The 15,997-nt window shown below is 39.2% G+C and overlaps 1 long non-coding RNA gene across 1 annotated transcript; it reads left to right on the forward strand.

Moving 5' to 3' along the window:
• Positions 1-3,456: 3,456 nt before the first annotated feature.
• On the forward strand, positions 3,457-15,554 carry LOC133047574 (uncharacterized). Its single transcript, XR_009690777.1, has 4 exons — positions 3,457-3,475; positions 4,682-4,816; positions 5,977-6,056; positions 15,307-15,554. It is a non-coding gene; the product is annotated as an uncharacterized LOC133047574 (long non-coding RNA).
• The last annotated feature ends 443 nt before the right edge of the window (positions 15,555-15,997 follow it).

The following is a 15,997-nucleotide window of genomic DNA, read 5'->3' on the forward strand; positions in this document are numbered from 1 at the left end:
GTAGATTCGTGAGTGGAATTTTACTTTACACTCTGCCCCCAAGTAATACATTACTCCGAATTTTTTTTTTTTTTCATTTAACAAAGATGTGGTAGATGCTTTTGGAACTTAACTCATTTGAATTGACCTTGTAATTTTTAAAATTGGCTGTGTAATTATTCATCCAACCTTTCCTCCCCTCTTTTGATCAACATTCCTATTGTTTCTAACTTTTTGCCATGGCAAACAGTGCGACAGTGAACACCTGTGTACATATAGCTTCAGTACTTGTATACTCACCACTTGGTATCCACCTCTTCTCAGATAAAATTCTCAGCTGTGAATGTTGAAGTCCTTATATAAAATGTTACATAGTATTTGCATGTAACCTCCTCACATCCTCCTGTCTCCTTTAAATCATCTCTAGAGTATTTATAACATCTAATACAATATACATGCTGTGTAAATATTTGCTACCAATGGCAAATTCAAGTTTTGCATTTTGGAATTTTCTGAAATTGTTTTTTCATATTTCCAATCCATGTTTGGTTGAATCCCTGAATGTAAAACCCAAGGATACAGAGAGCCAACTGTACTCTTATTTACTTAATAGTATTCTTATTTCTGTTGGATTCAAAATGGGATGGCTAAGAGAAAGGTAAAATATTTTTTAATCTAAAAATTACTGCTGTATTTCTTTAGATGTTTTAATAATGTGACATCAATGAGGTATGAGTGCTTATTTCCCCACGATTTTGCCAGTAAAAGTTGTTAGTAATCATCTTAATTATTTAATAGGATCTAGTGCGCTAACGGAGAAGGTGATGGCACCCCAGTCCAGTACTCTTGCCTGGAAAATCCCATGGACGGAGGAGCCTGGTAGGCTGCAGTCCATGGGGTCGCTAAGAGTTGGACACGACTGAGCAACTTCACTTTCACTTCTCACTTTCATGCATTGGAGAAGGAAATGGCACCCCACTCCAGTGTTCTTGCCTGGAGAATCCCAGGGACGGGGGAGCCTGGTGGGCTTCCGTCTATGGGGTCACAGAGTTGGACACGACTGAAGTGACGCAGCAGCAGTGGCAGCACTATGCTAACATCATCTATGTGCAAAGGTATCCTAATATCATAAAATCGTCACTATAGTTTTTTGTGTTATATTTGTATATATATATATATACTCACATATATATACATACATATATATATATATATCTTTAGTCTAGACTTTATGTATGATGTGAAATAAAAGCCTAATTCTATTTTCTTCAAATGGAAAACCAGTTGGCACAAACTATTGTATAACCGATCATGTTCCCATAGATTTAAATATGATCTTTATCACATACATTATTTCCATAATAGCAGTGTTTGTTTCTGATCATTTAATTATATTACACTGGTTATTTTCACCTCTGCCGTTACCACACTGAGTGTTACCACACTGTTTAACTCTTATAGCTTTATAAATAAATTTTTATATCTAGTAAAACAAGTTGCTCTTTTTTTCTATTGCTTCAAAATACACATAATACAAAATCGACCATTTTAAATTTTTAATTGTAAAGTTCAGTAGCCTTAAGACATTCACATTGTTGTGCAACCATCACCACTGTTCATTGCCAGAACTTTCTCATCTTTCCCAACTGAAACTCTGTCCTCATTAATCACTAACTCCCCGATTTCTCCCTCCCCCCAGCCGTTGGCAGCTGTCATTCTGCTTTCTTTCTCTATAAAATAATTTGACTACTCTTGTTGCTATTATTTAGTCACTCGGTTGTGCCGACTCTCTGCGACCCCATGGACTGCAGCCCTCCAAAGTCCTCTGTCCGTGGGATTCTCCAGGCAAGAATACTGGAGTGGGTTGCCACTTCCTTCTCCAGGGGATCTTCCCAACTCAGGGATCAAACCTGGGTCTCCTGCACTGCAAGCGGATTCTCTGCCACCGAGCCACCAGGGAAACCTTACTACTCTAAGGAACTCATATAAATGAACTCATACAGTATTTGTCCTTTAGTGACTGGCTTACTCACTTAGCATGATGCCCATGGGCTTCTGTGGTGGTTCAAATAATAAAGAATCTGCCTGCAATGAGAGAGACCCAGGTTCAATCTTGGCACCTTATAAAAAATCATTTGACCATATCTGTGAGTATTTACTTCTGGGCTCTGTATTCCATTCCATTGGTCTGCATGTCTATCTTTATGCCAGTGCCACTCAGTTTTGATTACCATAGCTTTACAGTAAGTTTTTATCTTGTTATTAAAATTTATTTATTTTCCAAAAGTATCATGCCTTTTCTTGCTCACTTTCCCTTCAGATTGAAGTGTGGAATACTGTCTCAATTGATATTTTGAGCATTAATGTGTAGACTAATTTGAAAATAACAGAGTTTTAGTTTTACAATATTGGTTTTTACCATTCACAATTATGGTAGTTTCTCCTTTTAGTGAGATTATTTTTTGGCTCTGAATAAAAATTTTAATTTGCATCCTTGTCTTGCATATTTCTTATTAGTTTTATTTCATGTATGAGTTCGTCTTAATTTTATCTTTCTTAGTTCTGTTGGTTTTTAATGGAATTTTTTCCATTACATTTTTTTATTGGTTATTGTTAGTGTTGAGAACAAATTATTTTTGAATTTTGTTGTTGTATCTGATAATTGAACTCTCTTACTTGTTTTAATATTATTCCATTGCTTCTCTCTCTCTCTCAGTAGGTTAGATAATCATATTGTCCACAAGTAATGAAATTTTACTTTTTCAATATTCCATTATTTGTATCATTTGTTGCTCATATCTTATTGTCTTCTGGTGCCCAGTGCATTGTATTCTGTGATAGTAGTCATGGCAAATATTTTTGTTTTATTTTTGAATGCCAGTGTGTCTAATATTTATTATCAAGAGTAATAACAGCTATAGGTTTCTGATTGATCACCTTCATAAGTTAAGGAAGTGTTTTTCTACATTTGGAAAAAGATATTGAACTTTAGTATATAATGTATTGGCATAGATTGAAATAACCATTATTTATTTTTAATTTATTAAGATGCTAAATTATGTTCTTATTGTCTTAATTTTGAATTATCCTCATGCTCCTGGGATAAACCTTTCTAGGTATACTTTGTTTTCTGTTTTAATACCTTGTTAGGTTCAATTTAGCAATGTGCTATTTAGAACTTTTTCATTTATATTCATGAGTTAACTGATGTCTAGTTTTCTTTCTTAATTTTGATACTGGGAGTTTCTTACCTTGTGATATGTTTTAATACTTTCATTTTTAGCTTCCCGGTGGTGCTAGTGTTAAAGAACCCACCTGCCAATGCAGGAGACAAAAGGTGTGGATGTTTTCCCTGGGTCAGGAGGATCCCCCAGAGAAGGGCATGGCGGTTTTCTCCAGTATTCTTGCCTGGAGAATCTCTTGGACATAGGAACCTGGTGGGCTATAGTCGATAGAGTCACAAAGAGTTGAATACAACTAAAGTGACTTAGCACATGTGAGTATTAAATAACAGAAATCATCTAGTTTTTAAAGTTTGAACAACAAAACTGGAGGAGGATTAATCCTTGACTAAATTTTCCATTTATTTTATGGTTATTGATTTAGTCAGGTTTTTTTTTTTTTTTTTAACCTTTCTTGACTCAATTTTGAGCATTCACACTGTCTTAGAAAATTATCCATTTCACCTACATTTTCAAGTATGTGTGCATAAATTTTATAAAGTGTTTTCCTAAGGTTTTAACATTTATTATTTCTATAGCTAAGTACCTCTTATTTCTACTGCTATTTGTATTTTCATTTTTTCCTGATTATATTTGCCCTGCTTACTTTTTAAGCAACACTTCTTTGCTTTTATTGACCAAGTAAACTAATTATTTTCTTTTCTATTTTATATCTCTATTTCTATTTCTATACTCACATCTGGTTTTTATCCTTTTTTGTGCATGTGGGGAGGCTCATTTGTTCTTTATTTAGCTGTTAGTATGAGTGCTTTAGTTCACTTATTTTCAGTCCTTTCTTGTTTTCCATAAGATTCTATGAACCCCTAAATTTTGATGTGTGGTGCTCTCAGTATTACCACTTTATAAATAGTCTGCAAAATAAATCATCAATTTCTTTTTAATCCAAGACTAATTAGAAAACATTAAAAAATTTCTAGTGGATAGACTTTAATTTGACCATTTTTTTTTGTTTTTAATGTTTAGCTTTGTTGCATCATAGCTGTGGGATATGGTTTGCGTGATTTCTACTATTAAAAACTCTTCTGAGAATATTTTTGTGGCCAAATATATCATCAGTGTTATAAATGGTGTTTGGAAAGGATGTTTAGTCTGCTTCCTTTATTACAAAATTTTCCATATATTTACTAAATCAATCATGTTAATTGTGCTATTCAAATTCTCTCTCTTTTTTGGTGTGTTTTTTCCTATCAATTTCTGAGAAGTATTAAATTTTCCATTATGATATTACATTTGTCAATTGCTTTTTGTATTCAGACAGATTTTTTTTTAAAATGTAGTTTGATAGTTAACTGTTAGATGTACTGAATTTCCCCTGTGGAGTGGACTGCATTTGTCTTATTTACTGCTGCTTGCATTGACTAACTAAATTGTTACTACTCCTGCTTTATATTGTTAGTATGTGCCTACTATATCTTTGTTGATCACTTTATATTTGATCTTTCTGAATCGTTTTGTTCTAGGCATATCTCTTGGAAACAGATATACCTGGGTTTTGCTTAAAAACCTAATCTGAAATTCTGTCTTTGAATTGGGAAATTTATCTGTCGCCATTTACCAGGAAAATGGAAACATTTGGTCTCACTCTGATATCCCTGGTTGGTTTCCTATTTTTATGTAAATTAATGTTTTTACCTTTTCCTGGAGTGATTTCATTTTCTTTACTGTTATTTTTTTGTTTACTGGTTTGAAAGATACACATACTACCACTGTTATCTAGGGCTTATGCTTATTTCTTAATAACATGTTTGAACATATTCCCTTTTGTCATTTTCTAACATGAGTTAGTTTTGTCTCTCACCTCCTCCTTAAACAAGATAAAAGTGTGAAGCTTGGCCTCTTACCTCTTTTTTTCTTTAGTTCCTCCTCTAATTTGATAAAAATACCATTTCATTTTCATGTTTGTCTTTAAATTTTGCCTTTATTTTGTAAGGATTATTTCCTAATAATTGAATTAAGCTTCAAAACACCATTATGAAAAATTATTTTGCTGTAGTTGGAAAGTTTTTGTGGTCCTTAACTTAATCATCACTTCTTGAAGCTCACATCTTTCTTCTCCTTGGATTTGTTTTTAATTTTTCTGACACAAAACTCTTGAGTAACTTTTTAAAAAAGGCTTTGTGGGTGGTACTGATTTCTGGAATATCTGTAAATGGCTTTATTGAGTTATTCGGCTTAAGAATCAATAGCCCCAATTTTTTTCCTTTTAACTTTGAAGATATTTTCCCACTATATTTTAGGATTCCGATTTTGATTATTTTTCAAGTGAAAGAATGAAAAGCTGTCCAGTCAGTTGTTTAGTCCTCCATCTACTCTTATGTTTTAGGCACAATATTAGGCTACAGAAATTTAGAGAAGGTAATACTGATCTATAAGTGATTGTCTGTGGAAAGAAGAGGAATCAAGTAACTGAATTTGCTTAAAATAATTTCCTTTGCAGGGGACACATTTACACTGGATAGTGACACGGAAGCCAACATTTTTGTTAGAGAATTTATAATCTTATCTAGTCCATATTCTGGTTCTTGTATAAAAATGTTAGATGGAATTTGATTAGATAAATCTGGACTAGATTAGAACTGCATAGAATTCGAGGAAATAAATATATTGCAACAGCTATGTTCATTGCAACAGCTATGTTCATTGATTTCTGTGCTGTCTGTGGCTGCTTTCATAATATGGTGGCAGAATTGAGTATTTGCAACAAAGATTATGAGTCTTCCGAAGTCTGAAATATCTACTGTCTGGCTCTTTACAGAGAACATTTTCTGACTCTGGTCTAGAACACGCGTCAGCATGAATCAGCGCTTCTGTTAGTACACCTCCACGACCACAAAGGTAGGTTAACTAACACCAAATCTTGACTTCCTTAGGGTGGTTGATGAGATTAATAACAAGTTCGGAAACTCGGTTGGCCTGTGTGTTATACAGAAAGAGTGGAAGCTTACCTCTCCATCTTGTACTGTTGTTAATAATCACTTGCTCTTTAAATTATTTCCTTTTTGCAGTCTTGTTTTTCTCTCATGTTCTGGGAGTTGTGCAATTCAGCACTGCGATTTTCGTTCTCTGACTGCGTGATGCGAGGGAAGCTGGCATGTTTGCTAATGTGCTGTTGTGTGGGCTCCGGCTGCTGATTGCTTTTGGCCTAGGTGCTGTGTAGAGCTCCAAGGTTTGGCTTTGTGAACACTGCCTGGCAAAGCGGAAACATTTTGTGAAATTTCACAAATGTCACACACACCCGCACACACACACATTTTCAATTGCAAAATTCACCCCCTTGGCACACAGTTTTCCCCAGGTTTTTGTTCTTCACAATAAATCTTTAACCATCGTTCTTCCTACGGGGGCATTTTAGTGGGTAGACTTGCTTTTGCTTTGATAAAACTTGCACTTAAAAGTCCTTGGTTTCCAGGGTGTTCTGATGATTTTCCCTTTCTCAAAAATTTAATGTGATCTTTTATTCCAAAGAGAAAGCAGCTTTATTTCAAGCCCAACTGTTCCCTCAGACAAAGATTCCCTGATTTAATTTCCAGCAAAAACCATTTTTCAAGATGGAACCCATAGAAACCAGTCTCTCAGATTCACCACCCTGAAATCAGAGTGAGACACAGGGAGTTGAATTCAGAGAAAAACTGGGCACGTTTCGTTCTTTTTGTGCATGAATTATAGCATCTAAAAAAGTATAAGAGTGCTTAATTCCAATAAAAGTGCTTCTTGGTATATCTTTCAGTGTTTCCTTCACGGGTAGCTAAGAGCTCTTTAAAAACAAAAATGAGGTCTTTAAAAACTTTAGAATGAGGGGAGGGATGTTATTGTCAGTGGATCACCGATGAACGTTAAACTAGGGAGAGGTAAACTTTTCTCTTTTTTTAATTAAATTTTATTTATTGGCCATGCTGCGTAGCATGTGGGGTCCTAGTTCCATGACCAGGCATCAAACTCATGCCCCCTGCACTGGAAGTGCCAGAGTCCTAACCATTCGACCACCCTGGAAGTCCTAAACTTTTCTTGAACTCAATCAAGATGTCACTGGGGGCTGAGCAGACTATGAAGTTTATGGTGTATCTGTTCTGAGCATTTGCCGATTTTAAGGATATGCCTCTGGTTTAAGAAAGTCCTTCCAATTCAACTCTCTAAATTAGTGTTTCTCCCTGGCCTCATGGCTCTGGTTTACAGTTGCCTAGCACCCTTACTGTTATTACTGACAATGACCCCTCACCCTCATCTGTTCCTCTTGACCGCAGGGTCCTTGTACCTGTGAGCTGCCATCCTGGCAGCCTTGATTCGACGGGCTTGGCTCTCCACTATGCTTGCCATGCCCTTTTTGGTTTAGACCTTTTCTGGTAACAGTTGGGCAGTTGTCTGGATGCAAGGGATTCAGGTGCAACCAAGCCAAATGGGACGGCCTCAGCCACACTGAAACACACTATATTTACTGGAGAACAGACGGCGCACTTGAGAAACTCTAAGGAGAAAATTAATGTCTTTATTTTGTCAAGTTATAGATCCGGCCCCAACTGTTTAGGGGAAAAAAAAAAAATAAAATGTTTCATCCAGTGCTCAGTGTTCTGGGATAATTGTTCAGAATTTGTCATGGAAATGTTGAGTTAAAAATCTGTGCTCCAGAGTTATACTTCCTGGGTTCAAACAATGACTTTGCTCAGTGACTTTGGACAAATTACGTAGCTACTCTGCCTCAGTGTCCTCATGTGTAAAGTAGGAAAAATATCTACTTCTGTGCCATCCAATTCAGTGTACACTAGCCCTGTATGATTATTTAAATTTAATTAAAATTAAGTGAGGGTAACAATTTATTTCTTCATTTGTACCAGCCACATTTCAAAGGCTTAATAGACAACATATAGTTAGTGGCTACTGTATTGGAGAAGAGAAAGTAGAATGTTTCTAGCATAAAGTTCCATTCTATAGCAAAGGGTTGTTGTTGTTGTGCCCGACTCTTTTGCAACCCCATGGACTGTAGCCTGCCACGCTCCTTTTTCCATGGGATTTCCCAGGCAAGAATACTGGAGTGGGTTGCCATTCCTTTCTCCAGGGGAATCTTCCCGACCCAGGGACTGAACCTGTGTCTCCTGCGTTGACAGGCGGATTCTTGACGACGGCGCCACCAGGGAAGCCATGTTGAAGGGTTGTAATGAGGAGTAAATGAGTTAATAGATCTAAAGTGCTTAAAACCATGCCCGGCCTGTAGAAAAGGGTCAATATATCTATCGGCACCATTATTTCTATGCTTCTCTCCTTTCCTAACGCTTCTTCAAAATGGCAGCTGGGTCTACTGCGGAAGAGTAGGTTTACTTCACTTCCTGGTTATTAGTTTTTTAAAAGTTTTATTTCCTGTACCATCTTGTAAGTTTCCATGGGGCAGGGATTTCTTCTTTCTTAAAGAGAAACATTGTCATAGAGGTGATGTGAGGGCTATAGAGTCAAGCAGTCTGTTTTCTGCCACTTAGTAACTGTGTCCTTACACAAGTTATTTACTCTTTCTCAATTTCTACTAATGTGAGATAATAATATTTAATATAATAAAATCTTCGAAGGTTGTTGAGAGAATTCAGTGAATTAGCGTAAGTACTTAGAATGGGACCTGTCTTTGTTAAGTTCTCAGAAAGTATTACCTCATATTCATATTATTATTTCTGCTCTGTCCTTGACTCTTTTTCAAAATGGCATGGGATACTAGTGGAGAAAGTGTTTGGTTCACTCTTTACTGGTGGGGGGAGTTGTGGGAGTCTTACCACTCTTCTTGGTCTTTGGGATGATGTCTGTTTATCCCTCTGCTGGGAATGGAATTGAAAGTGAAAGTGAAAGTTGCTCAGTTGTGTGGGTAGCCTTTCCCTTCTCCAGGGGATCTTCCCAACCCAGGGATTGAACCCAGGTCTCCCATGTTGCAGGCAGATTCTTTACGAGCTGAGCCACAAGGGAAGCCCAAGAATACTGGAGTGGGTAGCCTATCTCTTCTCCAGCAGATCTTCCTGACCCAGGAATCAAACTGGGGTCTCCTGCATTGCAGGCAGATTCTTTACCAACTGAGCTATGAAGGAAACCCCGGGAATGGAATTGGTGGTTGACTTAATCTGTGGTTCAGTGTGCCTCAGCCTAGCTAGGCATCTACAATCCCAGCTTGCTGGTATGGTCATCCTTTGGGTCTCAATGATACCAAGATCCACTGTGCCTCTGCCATATCTTGCTTTTGGTTTCTGATTGGTAGTCACTGCCAGCCTCCACTGCAAAGTCAACTTCTATCTCATCATGGCTGGTCCCTGGGCATTCCACTCTTCTACACCAAGCTTTCAACCCCATTTGGAAGAGCTTCAGAAACTTCTGGGCATCATACATGTTGGATCCACAGGTTGATTTCACTACAGGTAGTCTGAAATGGGGTTCAGGACAAAATGCCCTGTCCTTGATACTCTCTTCAATTTGCCAGAACCTGCCCCCAGGGAATTCAGATGAAAATTATCCCTGTCGTACTCTAGTAGTTGGTCTCAGCCTGTTTAGATCCTCTTAGAGGATGAGGTCATCCAGGGCAGGTCTCAGTGAAAATGAAATTTCTTATTCAGACATTCCTTAAGACTGACAGCCACTCCAGAGTGCCTTGAGGAGTTTTCGGATCATTATCTGACTCTCAGCCTGGAGATGCCTTGATAATGACTCCGATCCCTAGCACTTAGTCTTGACTTGAGGTTGGAACCTGGCTTCGGGCTCCTGATTGTATCCAGACATAGCCAATGACCTTATACTCACGGATTCCATCCTTAACTGGTAACTGGAATTCTGGATTAGTGGGCTGAAAAGTTAATGGAGGAGGGCAGGAGATATACATGCATCAAATACTGTGAAAGTAGAGTTGGTACTTTTGGCCACTGGTTGGGTGTGGGAAGTAAGGAAGAGAAGATTCGAATCTTTAACTTCAAGGTGTTCAACTTTGTGACTGGGAAGACCAATCACATGGAACTGATTGGAACTCATGTGAGTTCCAAAGACATGGAACTGAAATACTAGCTATATAATGAATCTTGGCTGACTGTTCCAATGGAATTACTTGTTTTTGTTTTGTTTTGTTTTTTTAGGTTCTGAGAAAGTAGGTCCAAGGGCCAGAAGTAATGTCGACATTTATGAGATTGTGTCTGATATATAACTGTGTTGAAAAATATAATAGGTAATAAGTTGGATATCTTATCATAATATCAATAACTGAGCTTTTCAAATAAAGCCATACATGATTGAAATAAAAGATGAAAGAGATTCTCCTCAGGAATAGTCATTTTTCCTTCATGACTTGGTGATCTGAGTAAGAAACAACATCATTATTAGAGTTTAGTGTGTATCTCAGAAAGAAGAAGTTGCCTTTCTTTTTCTTAAATGAAAATTTGCATGGTATGTAAGATTTTGGGTGCTGTCATGGGAGAGTAATATACCCCCAGGTGCATATGAGTATTATTTAATGATGATGAGTACTTGATCATTGATTTTCAGACCCTGGTAATAGTAATGATTGATCCAAAGGCCAAAAAAAAAAAAAAAAACCCCACTATTAGATTTAAGAATAAGAAGTTATGCCTCCTAGAAAAGGGATCATTTTTAGTGGTTGTGGAGAAAATGTTGAAAGAACTAAAAGAACATACGGGGAACTACCAGCAGACCAATTCATGTGTTGCAGCTATTTAACTGAATTACAAATGCAAAATGCCTTTTTTTCCCAGTTTCATTCCATTTAAACCCAAATGGCTATGTGAAATGGTGTCATACACCTGGTGAAAAGCTTTGCTTTTTAAAAATCTTATCGTTTCACCAAAGCGCCTGGTGTTGAACCAACAACAACATTCTTTCTGTATTTTTTTGAACGACTTTACATTTTTCAGAATATTCTCTCTGTAAAAAGACTAAGCATCAAAATAAACTTAGTTTAATCCCCGCCGCCCCTCGGCTCTTTTGACATCAGTCATGATACTGGTCATTGTCAGGAAAGAAAATGAAGAGGGTTTTTTTTTTTACCTTAAACCCAGGAAAAACAAGGAGTAAAAAATACTTTTGTTGTTTTTAAAAGTGGAAGACTATGTTGTAAAACAGTAAGAAGCACTCTTCCAACTGCTAAGAGGATGTAACCAAGAACGGAGGATCAAAACCCACAAATTAAAAACTTGGAACTAGACTTGGGAGGGCAACATGAAGAAAAACAGAAATAATGTTTAGTTGAGGCAGGAAAAAAAAAAAACCTTGAGCTCTGTTGTAAAAACAGATTAAAAATAATATTTGATGTATTGGGGAACATAGGCTATATTTAGTTACAATGAATTATATAAATTGGACACTGCAGACTGTTGGCCCTTGAGCCACATCTGGTATACAGTTGTGTTTTCTTTGATTTACCCACTCTTCCAAAAAAATTCCTATTGGCTACCAACATGTAAAACTTGGAGCATTCACATTAAAATTAAGATCTTTTTTTTTTTTTTTTAAGTTCTTTGGAAAAAGAAAACTCTGGCAGCATTGGGCCTGAGTTTCTGCAAGGTGTCAGCTGGCAGGAACAAAAACCAACTGCTTCCTTTAGGTGGGGTGCGTGTCTTCCGGCTGATCCAGGCCCCACCGCCCCCTGTTGCCTGCCTTAGGATGGGCCCGTTTCTCTTGTTTTTTTGTTACCTGGTCAGTCTCGTTGGTCTTCCGAGCTTGTAACTCTTCTAGGTCGTTTATTCATCTTGTCATGATGGGGTTATGCATGCCCATGAAATGCCAGGCTGTGACTGTGAGATTTACACAAGCGCCAGGACTGGCGTGCAGTCAGATACAGGGCGTCTGGGGGTGGTTCTGGGTGAATTCCTCTCTGCCCTGCTATGGTTTGCTGCACCTGATTGCTCTAGTCTGCTCTGACTTAAATATCAGTGGGATTGACTTCGGCTTTCTGTGACTGGTCAGTCCATTCAGAACGGAGCCAGTGATTCCAGAAATATCCTGGTTTTTGGTTGGCTTGATCTGTGGGATTGGATCTGGAAAATACTCGCCCACTCACCATTTCCCTCGGGGAGTTCAGTTTAGTCTCTCAGCTGTGTCCGGCTCTGCGACCCCTTGGACTGCAGCACGCCAGGCCTCCTGTCCATCATCAACTCCTGGAGCTTGCTCACACTCATGTCCATTGAGTTGGTGATGCCACCCAACCATCTATCCTCTGACATCCCCTTCTCCTCCCACCTTCAATCTTTCCCAGCATCAGGGTCTTTTCAAATGAGTCAGTTCTTTGCATGAGGTGGCCAAAGTATTGGAGTTTCAGCTTCAGCATCAGTCCCTCCAATGAACACCCAGGACTGGTCTCCTTTAGGATGGACTGGTTGGATGTCCTTGCAGTCCAAGGGACTCTCGAGTCTTCTCCAACACCACAGTTCAAAAGCATCAATTCTTTGGTGCTCAGCTTTCCTGGAGAAGGTAAGGACTTTAGCTTACTCCTTGTTGAAAATGAGGACTCAGTGAAGGATAGAGTCAGTCAGTGGTCTGTATTCAAATATCCCTTGTTATAGGCAGTGGTATCACAGGGTGTTAAATATAGAATGCCACAGTCCATATAAACAACGCCAGAATGACTTAGTAAACTGGCACATAGGTTAGAAACATCAGTGAAGACCTTGTGGGATATAAAGAAGTTTAATTTCCCCATCATACTTTTAAAGTGTCTTCCAAGTAAGAATCTATCTTGTAATGGTTCTGGCCTTCAGGGTAATTATGATTTAGCTGAGAAACTGGGACACATGTGTTAATGAGCAGTAATAATAAACATCAGCATGTATGTGCCAAACAAGTGTTACAGATGGTACGTGGTGTAGGGGTTCGGAGGAAAGAATTTTTGTTGCGGGCTACATCATTTGGGGAGAACTTACTGGTTTTGTTTATTTTTTTTCTAATTTTTCGCTGCACGGCATGGTGTGCAGGAACCTAGCTCCCCAACCAGGAAGCCAACCCAAGCCCCTTGCATTGGAAGTGCAGAGTCTTAACCCTTGGATCGCAGGGGAGTCCCAGGGAGAACTCGTTAAAGAACTGGCTCGGCCTTAACATGTATTCAAGAGCAATTCCGATTTCGGGTGTATCAACAGTCATTTAGAGTAATTATTCAAGGGGGTGGTTCTGAAGCAAAAAGATTCTCTCAGAGTGTAGAAACCGTCAACGTTCTTCAGTAAAATTCAAAACTCTTTGAACTCACTGGCTCCTCAATCAAATGAAATACACGTTAGAAAAGAAAAGAAGAACCAAGCCAGTCCATCATCAGCTAGTCTTTCAGCCTAATTCTCTGCTTGGAGAATTGGAGTTTTTCAGCTAGAGACTGTGTTTCTACTTCAGTCATCCTTTAACCGCTTTGTTTTAGGAGGAGACGGGTGTGTTGCCGGCGGTCACAGAGCTGGGATGGTCTGGGAGGTACATGTCCTCAGGCAGCTTTGGAAGTAGGAGCGAGCCATCCTGGTTCCGAGCCTCTCACCGGGCCACGTCTGCCTCCCCTGGGTGCCTGGGGCAGCTCTTAAAGTCAAACTGAGTGACACAGACATCAAGATTTATAGAGAGACAGAGCTGGGCAAACCTATTTTTGATTTTCTCTAAGTAGATTTTTCTCATGGCGAATTACCTTCAGTGATGCATATTTTAAATTCTTTTTTGATAGAATTAAACAATCCAATCATGTCATTTGATGGCTCTATTCACAATTTACTTCTGGACCCCATGCAGCCCCCAGGTGGCCTTTTAAGCGAAAACACTTAATTAGTTCCTGCAACCTTAGGGAATGTGGAATTACAAATACTGCTAGATTACTAAAGCACATGTCTGGTTCATAATTTGTCTCTTCTGCTCATTTCCATCATGTAGTCAGTGCAATAGTGTAGAAGACAGAAATACAGACAGCAAGGGGGTGCTTTTACTGTATTCCTTGAGTCAGCTTTTAAATAAGGTCCATTAATTTATTCCTAACGTAGAATATTTAGAAAATGATGAAATGCATTATGGAGCTAATTTTTGTAACATGGCCCCATCATTTTTTTGAAGAATTATAAATTTCTAGAAGTTAAGATACTCCAAGAATAAACAGGACTGTGGAACCTCCCACTCTTTATATTATTTGCATCCCCAGACAATCATATGCATAACTAAGAGATGGCCAATTAGTATTGGGAATTCATTGGTACCTAAGCAGAGAGCTTATTGATGTACTTTAACATTTTAAATATCACTCTTTCAAGTACAACTTGTGACTAGTTTGTTATGAGAATCTGAGGGCATAAAAAGTTCAGGTTTATTTGGAAAAAAAAAAAAAAAAGATTTTTGAATGGAGAGAATTCCAAAAGCTGAGGAAGTTAAAAAAAAAGTCAGAAATATTGCATTTTCATGACCTTTTCTTTCATGAGTAACTCAGAAAATTTGATTCAAACTTTCCAAAATAAATGTTTTTTTGGCTTGAGACTAAAGCTTAATAATTTTCGGTTCAAAAGGAGCTGTTGGTGGACTCCTTTTTGACAACATGAGAAAGGAAAGAAATTAGGGCCCCCAAAAGAGTACTAGTTTTTGCCTTAATTAGGGAACAGGGACAGTGGCACCGTAATTACTGGAAATGAGCATCCACATCATCCATGTTATTTTGCCAGTGAATTTTTGACTTTCTCTTCCAAGGAAAAATGTGTATTCTGAAATGAAAAATCTCTTTTGATGTCACTAAGCCTACCGTACATCTACGCTTTGTCTATGGGGAGGAAAGGGATGTGGGGTGAGGGAGATAGAATATACGTTTTAAATCATGAGATGGAAATCCAGACAGAAAGGTTGGAAGGGAGAGGAGGGTCTTTGGAAGATTAGAAGAGATCATGAAGAGAATGAGAACTTGGGACGTCACGGCCACTTTGCAGATACCTCTCCACACTCTCCAGCTCCAAAAGCAAGACACACTCCTGAGATCTCATGGATGGATGAGAGCATAGGAGGAGGACGCAAGAGGAAGGAGTTTTCTGGAAGCTCTGCAAAGAAGGGGGAGGGAAAAGGGACTGGAAACTGTTAGCAGTATTCTGCTGGAGTTGTGTCACTTAGTTCCGTCTTGTCTCCCCAGCCCACCAGTCTGGAACAGAAGTCAGCCTCCAGCGCCCCGGCAGACACTGGTGAGCGCTCCCGCTAACCACAGCATGGCGCGAGGCCTGAACGCCGGCCCCAGGAGCCAGAAATGCCGCAGGGCCTGCCAGGGCCCACGCTGGCTCCTCGCTGCCTCTGAATGAACTGCTCGAAGACCAAGGATGAGCTGAGAGATGAGAAGCCCGGAGAACTGGGCTGCAGGGGGCGTTGGGAAGCCCCGGACACATCTCTGGCCGTGTGGGGCTGGTTCCTGGCAGGGGGAGCAGTCCATGACTCAGATCCGCAGGCGGCTGGTGGGTGGTGGGCCTCTGATTTTCTCCTGGGGGTGGAGGAAAGCTGAAGCAGTCTGTTAACTCTTCAGCCTTGCACCATTTTCTCAAAACTGCCCCCCACCACGGGCAGCTGGGATGGTGGCTGGGTCTCCACTAACTACACAGTATGAGTTAGGAAAGGTTAGTCACTGTTCATTGTGTGGTTCCCTTACTGCACGTCCATTAATTAATTTTTAAAATATTTATTTACTTGACTGCATCAGGGCTTAGTTGTGGCACATGGGGTCTTCGGGGCACCACGCGGGACCTTTAACTGTGGTGCAAGGATTCTCTAGTTGTGGTGGGCGGGCGGGGTTGTAGCTGCTCCACAGCATGTGGGGGTCTTCCTGGACCAGGGAT

This window comes from Dama dama, chromosome 27 (assembly GCF_033118175.1).
Source record: "Dama dama isolate Ldn47 chromosome 27, ASM3311817v1, whole genome shotgun sequence".
NCBI lineage: Eukaryota > Metazoa > Chordata > Mammalia > Artiodactyla > Cervidae > Dama > Dama dama.